The sequence below is a fragment of the Oncorhynchus mykiss genome, chromosome 1 (assembly GCF_057628025.1).
Source record: "Oncorhynchus mykiss isolate SJ-2025 chromosome 1, ASM5762802v1, whole genome shotgun sequence".
Taxonomy (NCBI): domain Eukaryota; kingdom Metazoa; phylum Chordata; class Actinopteri; order Salmoniformes; family Salmonidae; genus Oncorhynchus; species Oncorhynchus mykiss.
The window spans coordinates 62362633-62383829 of record NC_143022.1 but is presented as its reverse complement, the minus strand read 5'-3'; the positions used below and the strand labels follow the sequence as shown (position 1 = coordinate 62383829).

Sequence of the window (21197 nt, the reverse complement as noted above, 5' to 3'; positions counted from 1 at the left end):
CAAAAAGGGACACCGTCATCCAGTGTTGACAGTGCTGATTAAGAACTTAAACATGAACTCAGTCATAAAAACAGCAGCTCTTTGCTGTACTCATTGACAGTCTCTCTCTAGTCATGGTTTAAACATTAGGAAATCTCACAGTATCAATTTTGCCGAAGTTTTCTTTCTTGCCTCCTACGATACTGCAGACTCGGTCATGAGAGCAATCTGATTGGCCAGCAGAGGCATAGAGCACTTGATTTCCTCTCCAGGCCCACTGGGAAGGCAGAGTTTGTACCTTCCAACACATGAAATTGCAACAGTTTGCCTACCCGGCGCGCATGGCAGCTGAATTGGCTGCACCTACCAACAATAGCCTGAGAGTTTTTTACAGAAATGTTTGGCGATCGACTATAAATGCTTTGGAGATCGACAAGTCGATAGCGATCGATAGGTTGGTGACCACTGGTTTAGACCCTTTCTTCTTTAAGGTTGCTGCCTCTAGCATCGATAGGCCTATCTCTGACCTTTTAACCTGTCTCTCCTTGCTGGGGAGGTTCCCATTGCTTTGAAGGCAGCCACGGCTCGTCCTTTAGTTAAAGGGGAGATCAACCGCATCCTAACTGTTATAGGCCTATTTCTATTTTGCCCTGTTTATCAAAAGTGTCAAAGAACTTGTCAGTAATCAACTGACTGGCTTTCTTGATTTCTATAGTATTCTCTCTGGTATGCAATCTGGTTTCTGCTCAGGTTATGGATGTGTCACTGCAACCTTAAAGGTCCTCAATGATGTCACCACTGCCCTTGATTCTAAGCAATGGTGTGCTGCTATTTTTATTGACGTGGCCAAAGCTTTTGATACGGTAGACCATTCCATTCTTGTGGGCCGGCTATGGAGTATTGGTGTCTCTGAGGGGTCTTTGGCCTGGTTTGCTAACTATCTCTCTCAGAGTGCAATGTATAAAGTCAGAACATCTGCTGTCTCAGCCACTGCCTGTCACCGAGGGTTTACCCCAAGGCTCGGTCCTATGCCCCACGCTCTTCTCAATTTACACCAACAACATGCTCAGGCAGTAGGAAGCTCTCTCGTCCATTTATATGCAGATGATAGTCTTATATTCAGCTGGCCCGTCCCCGGATTTTGTGTCCAACAAGCTTTTTCTGCCCTTAACCTGGTTCTGAACAGCTCCGAAACAAAGGTAATTTGGTTTGGTTAGAAGAATGTCCATCTCCCCACAGGTGTGATTACTTTCGGAAAATCTGACCAGGATTCCATTTTGTTGCTCCCAGCCTATAGACAGAAACTAAAACAGGAAACGCCCGTGCTCAGGTCTGTTCAACGCTGGTCTGACTAATTAGATTCCACGCTTCAAGATTGCTTCGATCACGTGGACTGGGATATGTTCCCGGATAGCCTCAGACAATAATATTGATGTATACGCTGATTCGGTGAGCGAGTTTATTAGCAAGTGCATCGGTGATGTTGTACCCACGGTGACTATTAAAACCTTCCCCAACCAGAAACCATGGACTGATGGCCGCATTCAAGCAATACTGAAATCGCAAACCATTGCTTTTAATCATGGCAAGGCGACCAGAAACATGACCGAATACAAACAGTGTAGCTATTCCCTTCGCAAGGCCATCAAACAAGCTAAGCGTAAGTATAGAGACAAAGTAGAGTCGCAATTCAACAGCTCAGACACAAGACGTATGTGGCAGGGTCTTCAGTCAATCACGAATTACAAAAAGAAAACCAGCCCCGTCGCAGACACCGACATCTTGCTCCCAGACGAATTAAACAACTTCTTTGCTAGCTTTGAGGACAATACAGTGCCACTGACACGGCCCGCTACCAAAACCTGCAGGCTCTCCTTCACCGCGGCCAACGTGAGTAAAACATTTAATCGTGTTAACCCTTCGCAAGGCTGCTGGCCCAGATCGCATCCCTAGCTGCGTCCTCAGAGCATGCGCAGACCAGCTGGCTGGTGTGTTTACGGACATATTCAATCAATCCCTATCCCAATCTTCTGTTCCCACATGCTTCAAGAGGGCCACTATTGTTCCTGTTCCCAAGAAATCTAAGGTAACTGAGATAAATGACTCTCGCCCCATAGCACTCTCTTCCGTCATCATGAAGTGCTTTGAAAGACTATTCAAGGGTCATATCACCTCCACCCTACCTGACACCCTAGACTCACTCCAGTTTGCTTACCACCCCAATAGGTCCACAGACGATGCAATCGCAATCACACTGCACACTGCCCTAACCCATATGGACAAGAGGAATATACCTATGTAAGAATGTTGTTCATCGATTAGCATTTAACACCATAGTATCCTCCAAACCCATCATTAAGCTCGAGACCCTGGGTCTCGACCCCGCCCTGTGCAACTGGGTCCTGGACTTTCTGACGGGCCGCCCCCAGGTGGTGAGGGTAGGAAACCACATCTCAACCCCGCTGATCCTCAACACTGGGCCCCACAAGGTTGTGTTCTCAGCCCTCTCCTGTACTCCCTGTTCACCCATGACTGTGTGGCCATGCACGCCTCCAACTCAATCATCAAGTTTGCAGATGACACTACAGTGGTAGGCTTGATTACCAACAACGACGAGACGGCCTACAGGGAGGAGGTGAGGGCCCTCGGAGTGTGGTGTCAGGAAAATAACCTCTAACTCAATGTCAACAAAACAAAGGAGATGATCGTGGACTTCAGGAAACAGCAGAGGGAGCACCCCCCTATCCACATTGACGAGACAGTAGTGGAGAAGGCGGAAAGTTTTAAGTTCCTCGGCGTACACATCACGGACAAACTGAAATGGTCCACCCACACAGAAAGCGTGGTGAAGAAGGCGCATCAGCGCCTCTTCAACCTCAGGAGGCTGAAGAAATGTGGCTTGTCACCGAAAACACTCAAAAACTTTTACAGATGCACAATCGAGAGTATCCTGTCGGGCTGTATCACCGACTGGTATGGCAACTGCTCCGTCCACAACAATAAGGCTCTCCAGAGGGTAGTGAGGTCTGCACAACACATCACCAGGGGCAAATTACCTGCCCTCCAGGACACCTACACCACCTGATGTTACAGGAAGGCCAAAAAGATCAAGGACAACAACCACCCGAGCCACTGCCTGTTCACCCCTTTATCATCCAGAAGGCGAGGTCAGTACAAGTGCATCAAAACTGGAACCGAGAAACTGAAAAACAGCTTCTACCTCAAGGCCATCAGACTGTTAAACAGTCATCACTAACATTGAGTGGCTGCTGCCAACTCAAATCTCTAGCCACTTTAATAATTAAACATTTGATGTAATAAACGTATCACTAGTCACTTTAAACAATGCCACTTTATATGTTTACATACCCTACATTACTCATCTCATATGTATATACTGTACTCTATACCATCTACTGCATCTTGCCTATGCCGCTCGGCCATCGCTCATCCATATATTTATATATACATAGTCTTATTCATTCCTTTACACTTGTGTGTAAAAGGTAGTTGTTGTGAAATTGTTAGATTACTTGTTAGATATTACTGCATGGTCGGAACTAGAAGCACAAGCATTTCGCTACACTCACATTAACATCTGCTAACTATAAAATTTGATTTGATTTGTGGAAGTAGTCATCTCATTCAAGTACTTGGGAGTATGGCTAGACGGTACACTGTCCTTCTCTCAGTACATATCAAAGCTGCAGGCTAAAGTTAAATCTAGACTTGGTTTCCTATATCGTAATTGCTCCTCTTTCACCCCGGCTGCCAAACTAAACCCTGATTCAGATGACCATCCTACCCATGCTAGATTACGCCGATGTAATTTATAGATCGGCAGGTAAGGGTGCTCTCGAGGGGCTAGATGTTCTTTGCCATTCGGCCATCAGATTTGCCACCAACGTTCCTTGTAGGACACATCACTGCACTCTATACTCTTCAGTAAACTGGTCATTTCTGTATAAATCTACAATGGAATGGTTCAAAAATAAACATATCCAGGTGTTAGAATGGCCAAGTCAAAGTCCAGACCTGAATCCAATCGAGAATCTGTGGAAAGAACTGATAACTGCTGTTCACAAATGCTCTCCATCCAACCTCACTGAGCTCGAGCTGTTTTGCAAGGAGGAATGGGAAAAAAATTCAGTTTCTCGATGTGCAAAACTGATAGAGACATACCCCAAGCGACTTACAGCTGTAATCGCAGCAAAAGGTGGCGCTACAAAGTATTAACTTAAGGGGGCTGAATAATTTTGCACGCCCAATTTTTCAGTTTTTGATTTGTTAAAAAAGTTTGAAATATCCAATAAATGTCGTTCCACTTCATGATTGTGTCCCACTTGTTGTTGATTCTTCACAAAAGTTCAAGGGGGCCGAATACTTTCGCAAGGCACTGTATATATATATATATATATATATATATATATATATATATATATATATATATATATATATATATATATATATATATATATATATATATATATATATATATATCACAAAAGTGAGTACACCCCTCACATTTTTGTAAATATTTGAGTATATCTTTTCATGTGACAACACTGAAGAAATTACACTTTGCAGACGTCTAGTAAGGGACCGCACATTTGCAATATGGAGATCCTCATCAATCATACAGGTAATGCCAGCGTCCCTTATGCTGTGTAGGTACAAGAAAAATCATTTCTGCCATGTTCACAAAAAAGTGCAGAATTATGTTTTTGAAATTCGTGACCCAGAAACGGTGTCTCCCTTCATTGAGAAACCACCGTTATGCCGTATAGGTACTAAAAAATATATTTTCTGCCATGTTCACGAAAAAGTGCAGAAAAATACATTTCAGATTCCTAAGCCAGAAACGATGTCTCCATCATGACAAACTAGCGGCATGGGGCCTAAAAAAAGATTTTCAAAAAGTGTCAGAAAATAAGTTTCAAATTCGTTTCCATAAATTGTTCTAACATGCCAGAGGCTGTTCACTTTGGAGACCTGCTGTGGATATGGGTACGGCCCGGCGGGAGATTTACAGCCTCTCCCCGGATTTTCAAGGGCCAGCGAAAGCTCACCATACGCCGCCGGAACTGTGATGCTTTCCGGGGCTTGGGCCCCTCTCTCGGGGCGAACCCATTCAAGGGCGCCCTGTCCTTCACAAAGAAAAGAGAACTCCACCCGGGGCTCCCGCCAGCTTCTCCGGGATCGGTCGTTTTACCGCACTTGACACCTCGCGGCGGATTCAGTGATCTGAACCCGACTCCCTTTCGAACGGCCGGGGGCGACGGAGGCCATCACTCCCTTCCGAACGGCGTCCGCCCATCTCTTAGGATTGACTGACCCATGTTCAACTGCTGTTCACATGGAACCCTTCTCCACTTCGGCCTTCAAAGTTCTCGTTTGAATATTTGCTACCACCAAGATCTGCACCCGCGGCGGCTCCACCCGGGCCCTCCACCCGGGCCCTAGGCTTCCTTGCTCACCGCGGCGGCCCTCCTACTCGTCCTGACATAGCCCTCGAGGCTCCCGTGGCCGGCGACGGCCAGGTATGGGCCCGACGATCCAGCGCCATCCATTTTCTGGGCTAGATGATTCGGCAGGTGAGTTGTTACACACTCCTTAATGGATTCCGACTTCCAAGGCCCCAATCCTGCTGTCTATATTGACCAACACCTTTTCTGGGGTCTTATGAGCATCGGCATCAGGCGCCTTAATCCGGCATTCGGTTCATCCCACAGCGCCAGTTCTGCTTACCAAAAGTGGCCCACTGGGATTCTTACCCATTTAAAGTTTGAGAATAGGTGGAGATAGTTTCGGCCTCAAGACCTCTAATCATTCGCTTTTCCAGATAAAACTGCGAGACTTCGAGCGCCAGATATTCGGAGGGAACCAGCTACTAGATGGTTCGATTAGTCTTTCACCCCTATACCCAGGTCGGACGACCGATTTGCAAGTCAGGACCGCTACGGACCTCCACCAGAGTGGGTTGCCGACATCGCCGCTGACCCCTGGCGCCAGTTTACGTGAGCCGATCCCCGCCCTGGCGACGCAACGCGGTCGGGTGCGCACTGAGGACAGTCCGACGCGGTTCACAGTCGCGCCGGTGGCAGGTGTCCCCTGGGTTAGTTTCTTCCAAACTGGAAGTCTTCCGACTAGCTTGGAAGGACAGTACCGTGCAGTATCGAATAGTTTCTTACTGCTGCTCAATCATCCTATTTTTCCAACTTAATTGAGGAAAATAAGAACAATCCAAAATGTATTTTTGATACTGTCGCAAAGCTAACTAAAAACAGCATTCCCCAAGTGAGGATGGCTTTCACGTCAGCAGTAATAAATTCATTAACTTATTTTGAGGAAAAGATCATGATTAATAGAAAGCAAATTACGGACTCCTCTTTAAATCTGCGTATTCCTTCAAAGCTCAGTTGTCCTGAGTCTGCACAACTCTGCCAAGACCTAGGATCAAGAGAGACACTCACGTGTTTTAGTACTATATCTCTTGACACAATGATGAAAATAATCATGGCCTCTAAACCTTCAAGCTGCATACTGGACCCTATTCCAACTAAACTACTAACAGAGCTGCTTCCTGTGCTTGGCCCTCCTATGTTGAACATAATAAACGTCTCTCTATCCACAGGATGTGTACCAAATTCACTAAAAGTGGCAGTAATAAAGCCTTTCTTGAAAAAGCTTGACCCAGAAAATATGAAAAAATATCGGCCAATATCGAATCTTCCATTCCTCTCAACATTTTTAGAAAAAGCTGTTGCGCAGCAACTCACTGCCTTCCTGAAGACAAACAATGTATACGAAATGCTTCAGTCTGGTTTTAGACCCCATCATAGCACTGAGACTGCACTTGTGAAGGTGGTAAATTACCTTTTAATGGCATCAGACCAAGGCTCTGCATCTGTCCTCCTAATCCTAGACCTTAGTGCTGCTTTTGATACCATCGATCACCACATTATTTTGGAGAGATTGGAAACCCAAATTGGTCTACACGGACAAGTTCTGGCCTGGTTTAGATCTTATAGAAAGTTTGCAGCCATCCACTTCCTTATGTCTGAAACACAGGCTTCTCGCGAGGGTTTCATTGAAATGTACAGCTGTGTGTCATCCGCATAGCAGAGAAAGTTAACATTATGTTTTCGAATGACATCCCCAAGAGGTAAAATATGTAGTGAAAACATTAGTGGTCCTAAAACGGAACCTTGAGGAACACCGAAATTTACAGTTGATTTGTCAGAGGACAAGCAGACAAACTGATATCTTTCTGACTGTCAGGATCCCTCTGTTGACAAGGAATATTGTCTGGTGTCTCTACTCCTACTAACATTATTTATTCAATTTCACTCCTTTCTTCCACTCTTCTCAGACCTCCACATAGGAGACATGCTGGACAGTCCTTATTCGTACCACCTCTGTCTCCTTTACCCTAACCGGACACTTCAGAAATTTGGGTGCATGTTCACTACCACAATTATAGCATTTAAGCTCAGCTGGCATACGATACCCCTCCCGTTTACATAAACTTGAGACTCTTCATAAAAAACAATAGAATGGATGGATTGGCATTCCTCACTCCATCCACCATGTGGGTCAGTCGGTGTGCACCAACCACTTGATCCAATTCTTCACATAGAGTGACTTCGGATATTTTTATGACCCATTGACTTTTTCCACATTTTGTTACGTTACAGCCTTATTCTAAAATGTATTAAATTGTTTTTTCCCCTCATCAATCTACACACAATACCCCATAATGACAAAGCTAAACAGGTTCAGAATGTTTTGCTTATTCACTAAAAATAAAAAACTGATATCACATTTACATAAGTATTCAGACCCTTTACTCAGTACTTTGTTGAAGCACCTTTGACAGCGATTACAGCCTTGAGTTGACAGCGATTACAGCCTGGAGTCTTCTTGGGAATGACGTTACAAGCTTGGCACACCTGTATTCGGGGTGTTTCTCCCATTCTTCTCTGCAGATCCTTTCAAGCTCTGTCAGGTTGGATGGGGAGCGTTGCGTCTCGAAGCCACTCCTGCTTTGTCTTGTCTGTGTGCTTAGGGTCGTTGTCCTGTTGGAAGGTGAACCTTCACCCCAGTCTGAGGGCCTGAGTGCTCTGGAGCAGGTTTTTATCTCTGTACTTTGCTCTGTTCATCTTTCCCTCGACCCAGACTAGTCTCCCAGTCCCTACCTCTGAAAAACATTCCCACAGCATTATGCTGTCACCACCATGCTTCACCGTAGGGATGGTGCCAGGATTCTTCCAGACGTGACGCTTGGCATTGAGGCCAAAGAGTTCCATTTCGGTTTCATCAGACCAGAGAATTTTGTTTCTCATGGACTGAGAGTCTTTAGGTGCCTTTTGGCAAACTCAAAGTGGGCTGTCATGTGCTTTTTACTGAGGAGTGGCTTCTGTCTGGTCACTCTACCATAAAGGCCTGATTGGCGGAGTGCTGCAGAGATGGTTGTCCTTCTGCAAAGTTCTCCTATCTCCACAGAGGAACTCCAGAGCTCTGTCAGAGTGACCATCGGGTTCTTGGTCACCTCCCTGACCAAGACCCTTCTCCCCTGATTCATTCTTAAATTATTCCATTTAAGAATGAATGAGGCCACTGTGTTCTTGGGGACCTTCAGTACTGCAAATGTTTTGCTACCTTTCCCCAGATCTGTGCCTCAACACAACACTGTCTCTGAGCTCTACGGACAATTCCTTTGACCTCATGGCTTGGTTTTTGCTCTGACATGCACAGTCAACCTTATATAGACAGGTGTGTGCCTTTCCAAATAATGTCCAATCAATTACATTTACCACAGATGTACTCCAACCAAGTTGTAGAAACATCTCATGGATGATCAATGGAAACAGGATGCGCCTGTGCTCAATTTCGACTCTAATAGCAAAGGGTCTGAATACTTATGTAAAAAAGGTATTTCTGTTTTTTATTTGTAATAAATTAGCAAACATTTCTAAAAACCTTTGTCATTATGGGGTATTGTGTGCAGATTGCTAAGGATTTTTTTAAAATGTAATCAATTTTAGAATAAGGCTTTAACGTAACAAAATGCAGAAAAAGTCAAGGGGTCTGAATACTTTACCGAAGGCACTGTATATCCTTTGCTTTTACTTCTAGTGCCATCCCAGAGATTACACCCTTGATAGGCGCCCAGCTTCGTTGATCCACAGACAACACATTTCAATCCGATATCTTCTTGAAATGCAGAGCACGCTCCTTCTGTTCCATAGATACACAAACAATTTTAATAAGCCCACTTCTCATTACTCACATCGACGACATCTCATCCAACACATCCAGAATTTTAATAGTCTTCAATCGGATCTCCCAGGTAACAACATCGATCAAACCCTTACTCCGACTAAAGAAATATCTGAACTAGGTTTGGATTTACTAGATTTCACGACCACTTTACTTCTCTTATTTCCTTCTGCATTCGCCACTGTAATCCAATTCTTCTCACTCTCATGTCCACTCGACACGCCATCTGATTCAAACATAACATCCACTTCTGACATTTTCTCGGCAGGAGTTCTCCTCGTACTCGACCCTCTCCATCTTTGGAGGAAGCAGCTTTCAAAGATTTGGCCTTTATTGGTTGACCTGTCACCTGTCATGATATATTGCTTGTTTGTTTTTTGCTTTTGAAGCACTTTCGGATGCTTTGAAAAGTGAAATAGAAATGTAATTATTATTATATTTACTGATCACGAAAAGAATGCAGCTACTCTCCTTGCCCCTGCAGCCGAATCGAATGCTCTGCACCGTATTGGGATGTTTTATTGATAATGACCACATGGTTTGAGCAGAGGCTGCGCTCATAACAACTGAAAACTTGGAATTCCAAGTTGGAAACTTGGGCCTCTTTCTAGAGCTCCGACTTTCTGACCTGAATATCACTGACGTCATGATTTGACCTTGTTTTTTTCCAAGTTCCCAGCTGTTTTGAAAGCACTAAGAAGGAGGATAAACGTGAAAAATCTATCCCCACACTTGATCCTGCCCACTCGGCACTAGTCTCCCATTGGAAACTACAGGATGTGGTCTATCTTGGGTTAGTTAAAAAAAATCTTTGATATTACTTAATGTACTGTAAGGCCAAACCAATTCCCCCTGAGAGATGGCTAAAGTGGATGCTGAGTTCGAATCAAGCAGCCCGTCGAGCAAAGTTGACTGGACAACTGCAGTGTCAAAAACTGGAACAAAAAGGAAATTGTCTAAAATTTAAGTGGAGGATACGTGTATGAATGATAATGAATCGTTCCTTGTTGGGATGTGTTTGTTGAGTAAGAATGCATATGTGGGAGACCCGTTTGAGGTGTTGAAAATGGTGAAGTGTGTGCTGGGAAAGGTTGAGTCTTTCAGAGGGTCTTATTTGGATTAATTGTATTTCTGAAGAACAAGAGGAAGACTGCAGTGAGCCTCAAAAGAATCCTGACAACAAAAGTATTGTGCTTTGAACTTCAGAGCAGAGCACTCATCAAAGGAGTCATCTCAGGGGTGACGATGGATGTTCAGGTTGAATACCTGAAAATAATTCCTGGTGTGGTTGGTACCCAGCGTCTTACCCGTTGGGTGAATGGAGAAAAATAAGAAAATCTGTTGGTCCTGTTGTTGTTTTAATAAATTGCACCTACCTACGCATGTGAAGCTTGGTTATGTAAGATACGCTGTAAGAACTTTTGTCGCCAAACCACTGCACTGTGGTTAAAAAGAAGTAAGGATTTGGCCATGTTTCAAGTGGGTGCAGACAGACAGAGGATACTGAAGAACAATATGTAGAAGGACGACAGTATTGCAATCGTGGTAAGGATCATGATCCCGAGTTTCTGGAGTGCCTTCTAAGGGTGAAGGATATTGACGTGGCAAAAGTTAGAGCGGTCAATCGAATCTCCTATGCAGTTGAAATTAAAGAGTTGAGAAAACAAGTGAAGCTAGTGAAGATACGATCAGTCTCAAAGAACTCAAATAAACTGGACATTATTGTGGCTGTGGCAGAAATGTTTGGGAGACTTAAGGATTATACATCTGAAGACTTGTGTCGGAAGACAGAGTGCCCTCCCAGGCTCCCTTGAGCCTGTGTAGGGATCAGATCTGATTTATTTTTAACAGAAAAGAGAGTAGCAGCGGTGTAAAAGAGGGAGGGCAATGCAAATAGTCTGGGTTGCCATTTCATCAGATGTTCAGGAGTCTTATGGCTTGGGGGTAGAAGCTGTTTAGCAGCCTCTTGGACCTAGACTTGGCGCTCTGGTTACCGCTTGCCTTTGCTGTAGCAGAGAGAACAGTCTATGACTAGGGTGGCTGGAGTCTTTGACAATTTTAGGGCCTCCCTCTGAAAGATATAGAGGTCCTGGATGGCAGGTAGTTTGGCCCCAGTGATGTACTGGACCGTACATACTACCCTCTGGATTGCCTTGCGGTCGGAGGACGAGCAGTTGCCATACCAGGCAGTGATGCAACCAATGCTCTCGATGGTGCAGCTGTAGAACCTTTTGAAAATCTGAGGACCCATGCCAAATATTTTCAGTCTCCTGGGGGGAAAAGGTTTTGTCGTGCCCTCTTCACGACTGTCTTGGTTTGCTTGGACCATGTTAGTTTGTTGGTGATGTGGACACAACAGCACTCTCAACCTACTCCACTACAGCCCCGTCGATGAGAATGGAGGCATGCTCAGTCCTCCTTTTCCTGTAGTCCACAATCATCTCCTTTGTCTTGATCACGTTGAGGGAGAGGTTTTTGTCCTTGCACCACACGGCCAGGTCTCTGACCTCCTTCCTAAAGGCTGTATCGTCATTGTAATCAGTGATCAGGCCTACCACTGTTGTGTCATCTGCAAACTTAATGATGGTGTTGGAGTCGTGTCTGCCGTACAGTTATGAGTGAACAGGGAGTACAGGAGGGGACTGAGCACGCACCCCTGAGGGGCCCCTGTGTTGAGGATCAGCGTGGTGGGTGTGTTGTTCCCTATCCTTACCACCTGGGGCCGGCCCGTCAGGAAGTCCAGGATCCAGTTGCAGAGGGTGTTTAGTCCCAGGGTCCTTAGCTTATTGATGGGCTTTGAGGGCACTATGGTGTTGAATGCTCAGCAGGTGTTGAGCGTTAGTAAATTCATCAGTTATTCTGCGCTCGGCACACTAATAAGAGAGTGCTCTGAAATCGGAGTAGATAGCTAAGAGAGAATTTATGTCCATTGAGAACGCACAACAACTTTAGCTCTTAGCTAAGAATGACGTGAATAATCAAGTCAATAAACATTGGATATTTTATTTAACCGGGCAAGTCAGTTAAGAACAAATTCTTATTTACAATGACGGCCTACACCTAATGGGACTACCAGTCACGGCCGGATGTGATACAGTCTGGATTCGAACCAGGACTGTAGTGATGCCTCTTGCACTGAGTTACAGTTCCTTAGTGGCGCAGCAGTCTATTAGATAGCATATAGTTAATATACTGGCAAGTTCGATGTATTTGTAGCCAACTAACGTTAGGTAGCTAGCTAACAGTGCCTACTGCTGTTATGATATGCTATACGGTTTGTACACTTAATGTGTAGCATAACTTATTTGAAAAGTCATTACTTTATTACATTGCTCAACATTTTCTTAATTGTTGTAATATTTATTTAAAGCAATGAATTTGTATGCCCTCTTGTGGGACTTGTGCCATATTCTTCAAATCTGATAACTTTGTGAAGCCACGCCCATTTTCTGAACATTTGCATTATGGGCCCTATAGGCACGGAAACAGTGTCCACTGCTTGTATATTTCGTATTTTGGCGAATGTAGTACGACATCCGGGAACTTTTGGCATACCATCTCCAGTCATACTATTACCATTAAGCATACTACATGCTCAATTTACGTCACGAATAGTACGGTCTGTGCGGTTACAATGAGTATTCGAACAATGAGTATTCTGTGGGTAAAGTGCGCGAACGCCAACATACAGAAGAAGAACGATAACCCATACACCGACCAGCAAACTGGTGAAAACAAAATATGACGTAATTTTACCTCTACGCAAAGCCTGCTGGGAGCATACGCTTTCTAGAGGACATTTTGGATTTAAAGGGACTGGTCCAGCTGTTAGTCTCAGCTCTCGGTGAGTCCAAGTTCGATATTAATTTTATTTTTCTTCAAGTCAACGTGTGACTGCCATAAACGTATATTATTAGAATAAGTCATGTCACTCAATTATTGTGGTTTGCTGGTGATTTACAGTTTATTCTCATAGGTTGTGGTGAAACCATTGTCTAGCTTGATAATGCTAGCAAACATTCATTAGATAACGTTAGCTTTCTTTGAACTGGCGTGAAGCATTTCGCATTGTTTTTGTAGCAATCAATTTTCTACGCATTAGGTATGCTCTAGTAGCTACCTATAATCTTCATGGATAAAATAAGCTGCTAAGTGGTATAACCAAATATTTAGTCATTGTTCTAGCTGTGGTATAACTACTACAGCTACGATTGGAAGTGAATTTTTCGTAGCAGGTAAGGAGAACTTACGCAGCAGGTTAAAATAATGAACCTAGCTAACTAGGTGAATTAGGTTAAGGTTAGGAAAAGGGTTAGCGAAAATGCTCTCCTAACCTGATACGAAAAGTCACTACCAGCCGTAGTTGTACTCAATCAATGCCCCGTTCAAAACAACTGGGAACTTGAATATCTCTGACTTGTGATTTGAACGGTTATCCAACTCGAACTCGGACCTCTTTCTAGCGCTCCCAAGTTCCCTGTTGGATAACCGTTCCCTGTTCCCTGAACGCAGCTAGTGGTTGTGACTAGTGCCATTTATACAAATTTTTTTTTCTCATTTTGTCATCAGTTTCTAAAACAAGAGATGCAGCATCACAATACTTCCAGGAATGGTTGTGATTCAGGCTAAAGCCATGTTCGCGTTGGCAGTTTGAAGTGACTCCAATCCTATTTATTTGCATATTGGAATCTTATTATTCCTGCAGTCTTAACATCCAAAAAAGCACATGGAATTGTATATTTCAAGCCACATTTCAAACCATCTTAATAGGAAATCTAGCCTCAGATACATATCTGATTCCTGGCCATGTGACTTGTCTGAATGGTCAAATCTAATTGATTTGCCCGCAAGTGTTTTTTTTTTTATAGGTTATTTAGCATATCTTGTTGCTTGCTAGCTACTCAAATAAAATGGTATTTGTCGCCGAATACAACAACCTTACCATGAAATGCTTACTTACAAGTCTTTAACCAACAATGGCAGTTTAAGAAAATATTTACCAAATAAACAAACAAAGTTGCATCAAATAACAATACTGAGGCTATATACAGGGGTACCGGTACCGAGCCAATGTTCGGGGGTACAGGTTAGTCGGTAATTTGTACATGTAGGTAGGGGTAAAGTGACTATGCAAAGATAATAAACAGCGAGTAGCAGCAGTGTAACCTTTTTGGATTAATTGGTTAAGCAGTTGTCGGTGATCAGGCCGACCACCGTTGTCGTCAACAAACTTCATGATGGTGTTGGAGTGCTTGCACACACAGTCGTGGGTGAACAGGGAGTACAGGAGGGGACTAAGCACACACCCCTGAGGGGCCCCAGTGTTGAGGAGCAGCGTGGTAGATGTGTTGTTGCCTACATTTACCGCCTGTCAGGAAGTTCAGGATCCAGTTGCAGAGGGAGGTGTTTAGTCCCAGGGTCCTTAGCTTAGTGATGAGCTTAGTGGGCACTATTGTGTTGAACGCTGAGCTGTAGTCAATGAACAGCATTCTCACATAGGTGTTCCTTTTGTCCAGGTGGGAAAGAACAGTGTGGAGGGCGATTGAGATTGTGTCATCTGTGGTATGCAAATTGGATTGGGTTTCCGGGATGATGGGTTTGTGAGCCATAACCAGCCTTGCAAAGCACTTCAAGGTTACTGACGTGAGTGCTACGGGGCGGGGCGCTAGTCATTTAGGCAGGTTACATTCTCTTTCTTGGGCACAGGGACTATGGTGGTCTGCTTGAAACATGCAGGTATTAGACTCGGTTAGGGAGAGGTTGAACATGTCAGTGAAGACACTGTATTAGACTAAGCATAGGTGATTTGATGTTGAAATTGTGCTGAAATAGTGGAGGCAGCTCCTGTTTTCTTTACGACTTACGGTAACTCTCTTCTAAATTAATAGTTTAGTGGTCCGAAAATGTTAGGAACATTAACTTGCTTGTCCATGCTGTAGGTCATGTTACTGTACATGCAATATGCATTGTGGACTTCACTGGACAGAGGTTGTTATCCAGTTTTGTGATAAAACAAAGGTGTGGTTGAATTTATTCGGCCACTGTCTTATTGTGTTGGCCTTTAGACCTATATATCATGGGTCACAAGGCATATGAATTTAAAGGTTATAGGCAAATATTGTTTTCTCTGTCTTCATATCTGTGCATATGAAGTCAACCATCACTATATTGTAAACAAACAATACGTGTACAGAGAAGCCAACGAATATGCTGTGCCATCTGATTTGCTGCACATCTGGCTCGCTTTAGCAATACACTTAACTCTTTTGATATTTTATCTGTGAGGCCACTGTCTGTACTACAGACTACAGAGAGAGCACAGTGTCTACCAGCCTACCTCAAACAGACCCCATCAAACCTGCCATATGTGGAAAAAGCTTCCCTAAAGCGGTCTGGCAGGGGCTTATAGGGCAGATTATTGAATTGGAGCTGTGTCATGGGCACTTCCCTCTCAGCTGTCCCATGTCCTGCCACACCCTCCCAGTTGGCTGACGCTTCTTTGTGTCTGGTACCACTGGGGAGGAAGAGATGTGTGTGTGTGTGTGTGCAGTAAACAGGAAGATTGAATTATCTACTGGTGTTTAGCAGCCAGAGCAAGCGGACAGGAAATGCTTCTCTGGAGAGATGGTACAGAGGTCTTGGTTTCAGTCAAACTGGCTTGTTTTTGCAGTGCTATTGTTCTCTTTTTATTGTTGTAACAAATGGTAATTTTAAGATTAATCTCATAGCCTATTGATGTTTTGGCTATACCGTGGGTGGTGAGTTAGTTCAAAGCTGAGATGTCAGGCTAAAGCGTACCACACCCAAACAGCAGGGTGACATGTATTGTCAATAATCTTGCACTGGAGGCAGCTTTGCGAAGTGGCCACTAGCCGGAGTCAACCAGCCACAAAATCATAAAATATTTTTGAAACCTAACCTTAACCACACTGCTAACCCTAATGCCTCACCTTAAATTAAGACTGAAAAGCACATTTTTAGTTTTCATAAATTTTTACGATATAGCCCATTTTTTACTTTGTAGCCGGCCCATCTGGTGGAAATCGCTCAGTTCTGCCTCCAGGTCAGGATTCAAGACCGACGTCAACCTGCACCCAAACACTCACTATCAACTAAAAGTTTATAAGTTGTTATTTTTGCGTATGTGCTTATGTTTCTAGCTCCAACCGTGCAGTAATACCTAGCAATACACACATAATCCAAAATCGTAAAGTAAATAATTATAACAAATTCATAAAGTAATAGAATAAGCAATGTTGGTCCGTAATATACGGTACCAGTCAAAAGTTTGGTCATGCCTACTCATTCCAGAGTTTCTTTATTTTTACTATTTTTCTACATTGTAGAATAATAGGGAATACATCAAAACTATGGAATAACACATGGACTCATGTAGTAACCCAAAAAAGTGTTAAACAAATCACAAATATATTCGATATTCTTCAAATTAGAGGTCGACCGATTAATCGGACTGGCCGATTAATTAGGGCGATTTCAAGTTTTCATAACAATCGGAAATTGGTATTTTTGGACACTGATTTTTTTTAATTATTTTTTTTACGCCTTTATTTAATCTTTATTTAACTAGGCAAGTCAGTTAAGAACACATTCTTATTTTCAATGACGGCCTATGAACGGTGGGTTAACTGCCTCGTTCAGTGGCAGAACGACAGATTTTCACTACAACGCAGTATAACGACCTGCCTCTTGTTGCACTCCACAAGGAGACTGCCTGTTACGCGAATGCAGTAAGCCAAGGTAAGTTGCTAGCTAACATTAAACTTAACTTATAAAAAACTATCAATCAATCATAATCACTAGTTAACTACACATGGTTGATGATATTCCTAGATATTATCTAGGGTGTCATGCGTTGCGTATAATCTGACTGAGCATACAAGTATCTAAGTATCTGACTGAGCGGTGGTAGGCAGAAGCAGGCGTGTTAACATTCATTCAAACAGCACTTTCGTGCGTTTTGCCAGCAGCTCTTCGTTGTGCGTCAAGCATTGCGCTGTTTATGACTTTAAGCATATCAACTCCCGAGATTAGGCTGGTGTAACCAAAGTGAAATGGCTGGCTAGTTAGCGTGCGCTAATAGCGTTTCAAACGTCACTCACTCGCTCTGCCTTGGAGTGGTTGTTCCTCTTGCTCTGCATGGGTAACGCTGCTTCGAGGGTGGCTGTTGTCGTTGGGTTCCTGGTTCGAGCCCAGGGAGGAGCGAGGAGAGGGACGGAAGCTATACTGTTACACTGGCAATACTAAAGTGCCTATAAGAACATCAATAGTCAAAGAAAGGTTAATGAAATACAAATGGTATAGAGAGAAATAGTCATAATTCCTATAATAACTACAACCTAAAACTTCTTACCTGGGAATATTGAAGACGCATGTTAAAAGGAACCACCAGCTTTCATATGTTCTCATGTTCTGAGCAAGGAACTTAAACATTAGCTTTCTTACATGGCAAATATTGCACTTTTACTTTCTTCTCCAACACTTTGTATCTGCATTATTTAAACCAAATTGAACATGTTTCGTTATTTATTTGAGGCTAAGTTGATTTTATTGATGTAGTATATTAAGTTAAAGTAAGTGTTCATTCAGTATTGTTGTAATTGTCATTATTACAAAAAAAATACAAATAAATCGGCCTATTCAATCGTTATCGGCTTTTTTGGTCCTCCAATAATCGCTATCGGCGTTGAAAAATCATAATCCGTCGACCTCTACTTCAAATAGCCACTGTTTGCCTGGACAGCTTTGCACACTCTTGGCATTTTCTCAACCAGCTTCATGAGGTGAGGAATGCATTTCAATTAACAAGTGTGCCTTGTTAATTTGTGGGATTTCTTTCCTTCTTAATGTGTTTGAGCTAATCAGTTGTGGTAAGATAGTCCTATTTGGTAAAAGACCAAGTCCGGATTATGGCATGAACAGCTCAAATAAGCGAATAGAAATGACAGTGCATTACTTTAAGACATGAAGGTCAGTCATTCTGGAAAATTAAGTTTTTTCAAGTGCAGTCACAAAAACCAACAAGCGCTATGATGAGAGGACCGCCACAGGAAAGGAAGACCCAGAGTTACCTCTGCTGCGGAGGACAAGTTCATTAGGTTTACCAGCCTCAGAAATTGACAATTAACTGCACCTCAGATTGCAGCCCAAATAAATGCTTCAGAGTTCAACATACACATCTCAACATCAACAGTTTTTTGGGGGGGGGTTTCACCTTTATTTAACCAGGTAGGCTAGTTGAGAACAAGTTCTCATTTGCAACTGCGACCTGGCCAAGATAAAGCAAAGCGTGAATCAGGCCTTCATGGTCTAATTTCTGCGAATAAACCACTACTAAAGGACATCAATAAGATGAAGAGACTTGCTTGGACCAAGAAACATGAGCAATGGACATTAGACCGGTGAAATCTGTCCTTTGGTCTGATGAGTCCAAATGTGAGCTTTTTGGTTCCAACCACCGTGCCTTTGTGAGACGCAGAGTAGGTGAACGGATGATCTCCGCATGTGTGATTCCCACCATGGAGCGTGGGGGTGCTTTGCTGGTGACACTGTCAGTGATTTATTTAGAATTCAAGGAAAAAATTTACCAGCATGGCTACCACAGAATTCTGCAGCGAGACTCCATATAAGCCAGTGACCTTGATCTGTGCAGCCAATAGCCAAAACAACCAATATCTGGGGAATTTCTTTTAATGCTATATTTATATTAAATGTGGCAATTATATGACAAGGGAACAACATTCCCACTTCTTTCATTATCAATAACAAAATGTTGCCCATATTATTGATGCAGAATGTCAAACTATAATAACCAAAATAGCACTGCCAATAGCTTTATATTGAAAATCCTGTGATTGAAGAAAACATTGTAGTTCGCCTACTGTAGCCTAGGCAATGTGTTTGTGTATTCTTTGTGGCCTGAATGTCTGTTTTTGTTAAATAGCCTGCGTTATGTCTGCGTGACCTTACTCCACCTGGATAATGGTATGTGAATGTGAACTGGCAAACGTGCCCAAACCTGTGCGTGCAGATTCCCAATATTGCTAGTGTTTTGTGCATGGTGGTGGCTGCAGAGCAGAGGCAGTGTCTGCTCTCTTGATCAGGACAGCTCCCTCTCCCCTCCCCCTACCCCCACCTGACCTGCTCTTCTGTGAGGGTGGGGCTCCACACTCTGATGCCTGCTCCGTCACCACATGCTGAGGCTGGCTGTTCTCAGTCAGTGGGAAGGTCACAGTCTTGCAGGCACAGAGCTCTCCCATCCTCTCCACCACAGACACACACTCCTTCCTTTCTATCCCTGCCCTGCCTAGCTGTTTCCATCCATTCAGTGATTCTCTTCCCTCATCCAAAAGAGCCTCACTCAGTCTCTTTCTCTTTGGATTAACCTTCGTCTTTCTGTGATGCTGTTGCTACGGTGACTGTGCTCGGGTCTATTGCTGGTGACGGAGTCATTATTTCAACAGCCTGTCCTTGTGATGAGGATCTGATTATCAGTTGCCGAAACGGAGGTTGGTTTTCTGATCCACTGAGTTAGCTTTATTTCAACGTCGGTACATATTAACGAAACAGGGACTTAATAGATTGTGTTTAGTGCCGGTGTTTAGGAATCACTCTTGGACCAGGACATTTTGGGATGAGGTTTCTTATGAAACACATTTTCTCAGCGTTTTAAATGGTTTTCTCTGCGTCTGGTTATTTTTCTGCTGGAATGTTTAGATGTGGGCCTTTCTACGTCGTCCATGTCAAGTTAACTGAAAACACTGGGGAGATGTTTTGATAACCATATGTCTGGTTAGTGTCATGTCTAGAAAAATACTGCCAACATGTCATTTAGTCAAGTATTTTGCCTGAAGAATGTTCTGATGGAAATTATACTCACTGATTTTCTTCTGTGTGATTTAGATTTTACCAATTTTTAACCTAGCTCTAGTTTGTTCCTAGGTTAGATGTAAGCATCAGGATAATTACGTAGGACTTGATTCATCTAACCTTTCTTCTACAATGTAGCTACTTTGCTTGAACTGCTTGGATATCATCATCATTAGCACATGGGCCACCATCTCCCACTTTTCTTATCCCATCTGCTTATTAACAGAACTAGCTAGTCTTTAGCCTACATATGGGCAGGAGTAGGCTATCATGCAGGGACCTGCAGTGTGGTGTAACTAACGAGCATCGCTTTCTCATTAGGAGTGGCGCGTGATAGCCTGTGTTTTTGCTAATAGGTGTCAGCATGTCTAAGCATGCCCGCAGACTATTGTAGTAGCTACTGTACTGTGCAAACTTCATTGCCTCAGATAAACCTACAATGGAATTCCTTGGCACCCTGATAGGGGATTATAGACCTGCTCTGACTTGAGGGTGTCATTTTATATATAATGGCTAACTGTGCACATGGACTAACATCTTCCGCAGGTAACACCTCAGCTGTTTTGATTATGCAGAGGTTGTTGATTCTGCTCTTCACAAGTCTTTCATGTCACCCTGGGTGATGGAGACACCCCCCCCCCCCCCCCAAAAAAAAGCGCTTAGAACAGGGCACTCCAACCCTGTTGTAGGTGTTCTCTCCACCCTAATCTAGTGCAACTTGATTCTAACAATTAGCTTTTTGATAAGCTGACTCAGGTTAGTTACAACAGGGGTTGAAACAAGCCTACAGGAGGGCAGCTCTCCAGGAACAGGGTGGAGAGCCCTGCACTAGAGCCTACTTTACCATAATCACTGGACACCCTCTGGTGCTAGTATGGAAAAAGGTAATGAACGCTACTTGCTTGTGTCTATTACACCACCCTAGTACCTGGTAATCAATGGTGATGACTAGGTCACATTGTAAACAAAAAAAAACACAGTGCTATGCCTAACCCTAACCTTAAATTATCATGTTTTCATACATTTTTATATTATAGGCAATTTTTACT

General features: G+C 43.4%; 1 protein-coding gene across 15 annotated transcripts in view; it reads left to right on the top strand.

Annotated features, from left to right (window-relative positions):
* The first annotated feature begins 12712 nt into the window (after positions 1-12712).
* klc1b (kinesin light chain 1b) overlaps positions 12713-21197 on the top strand; it is a 55528-nt gene continuing 47043 nt past the window's right edge. For 4 of the 15 annotated variants that reach the window (XM_036980946.2, XM_021606083.3, XM_021606128.3 and 1 more), the window contains exon 1: positions 12713-13105. The gene's annotated coding sequence lies outside the window, so the exon portion shown is untranslated. Of the gene's footprint in view, positions 13106-19335; positions 19788-21197 lie in introns of those variants that run through there. The other 11 variants (XM_090235551.1, XM_090235497.1, XM_090235594.1 and 8 more) reach the window with 5 other exon arrangements.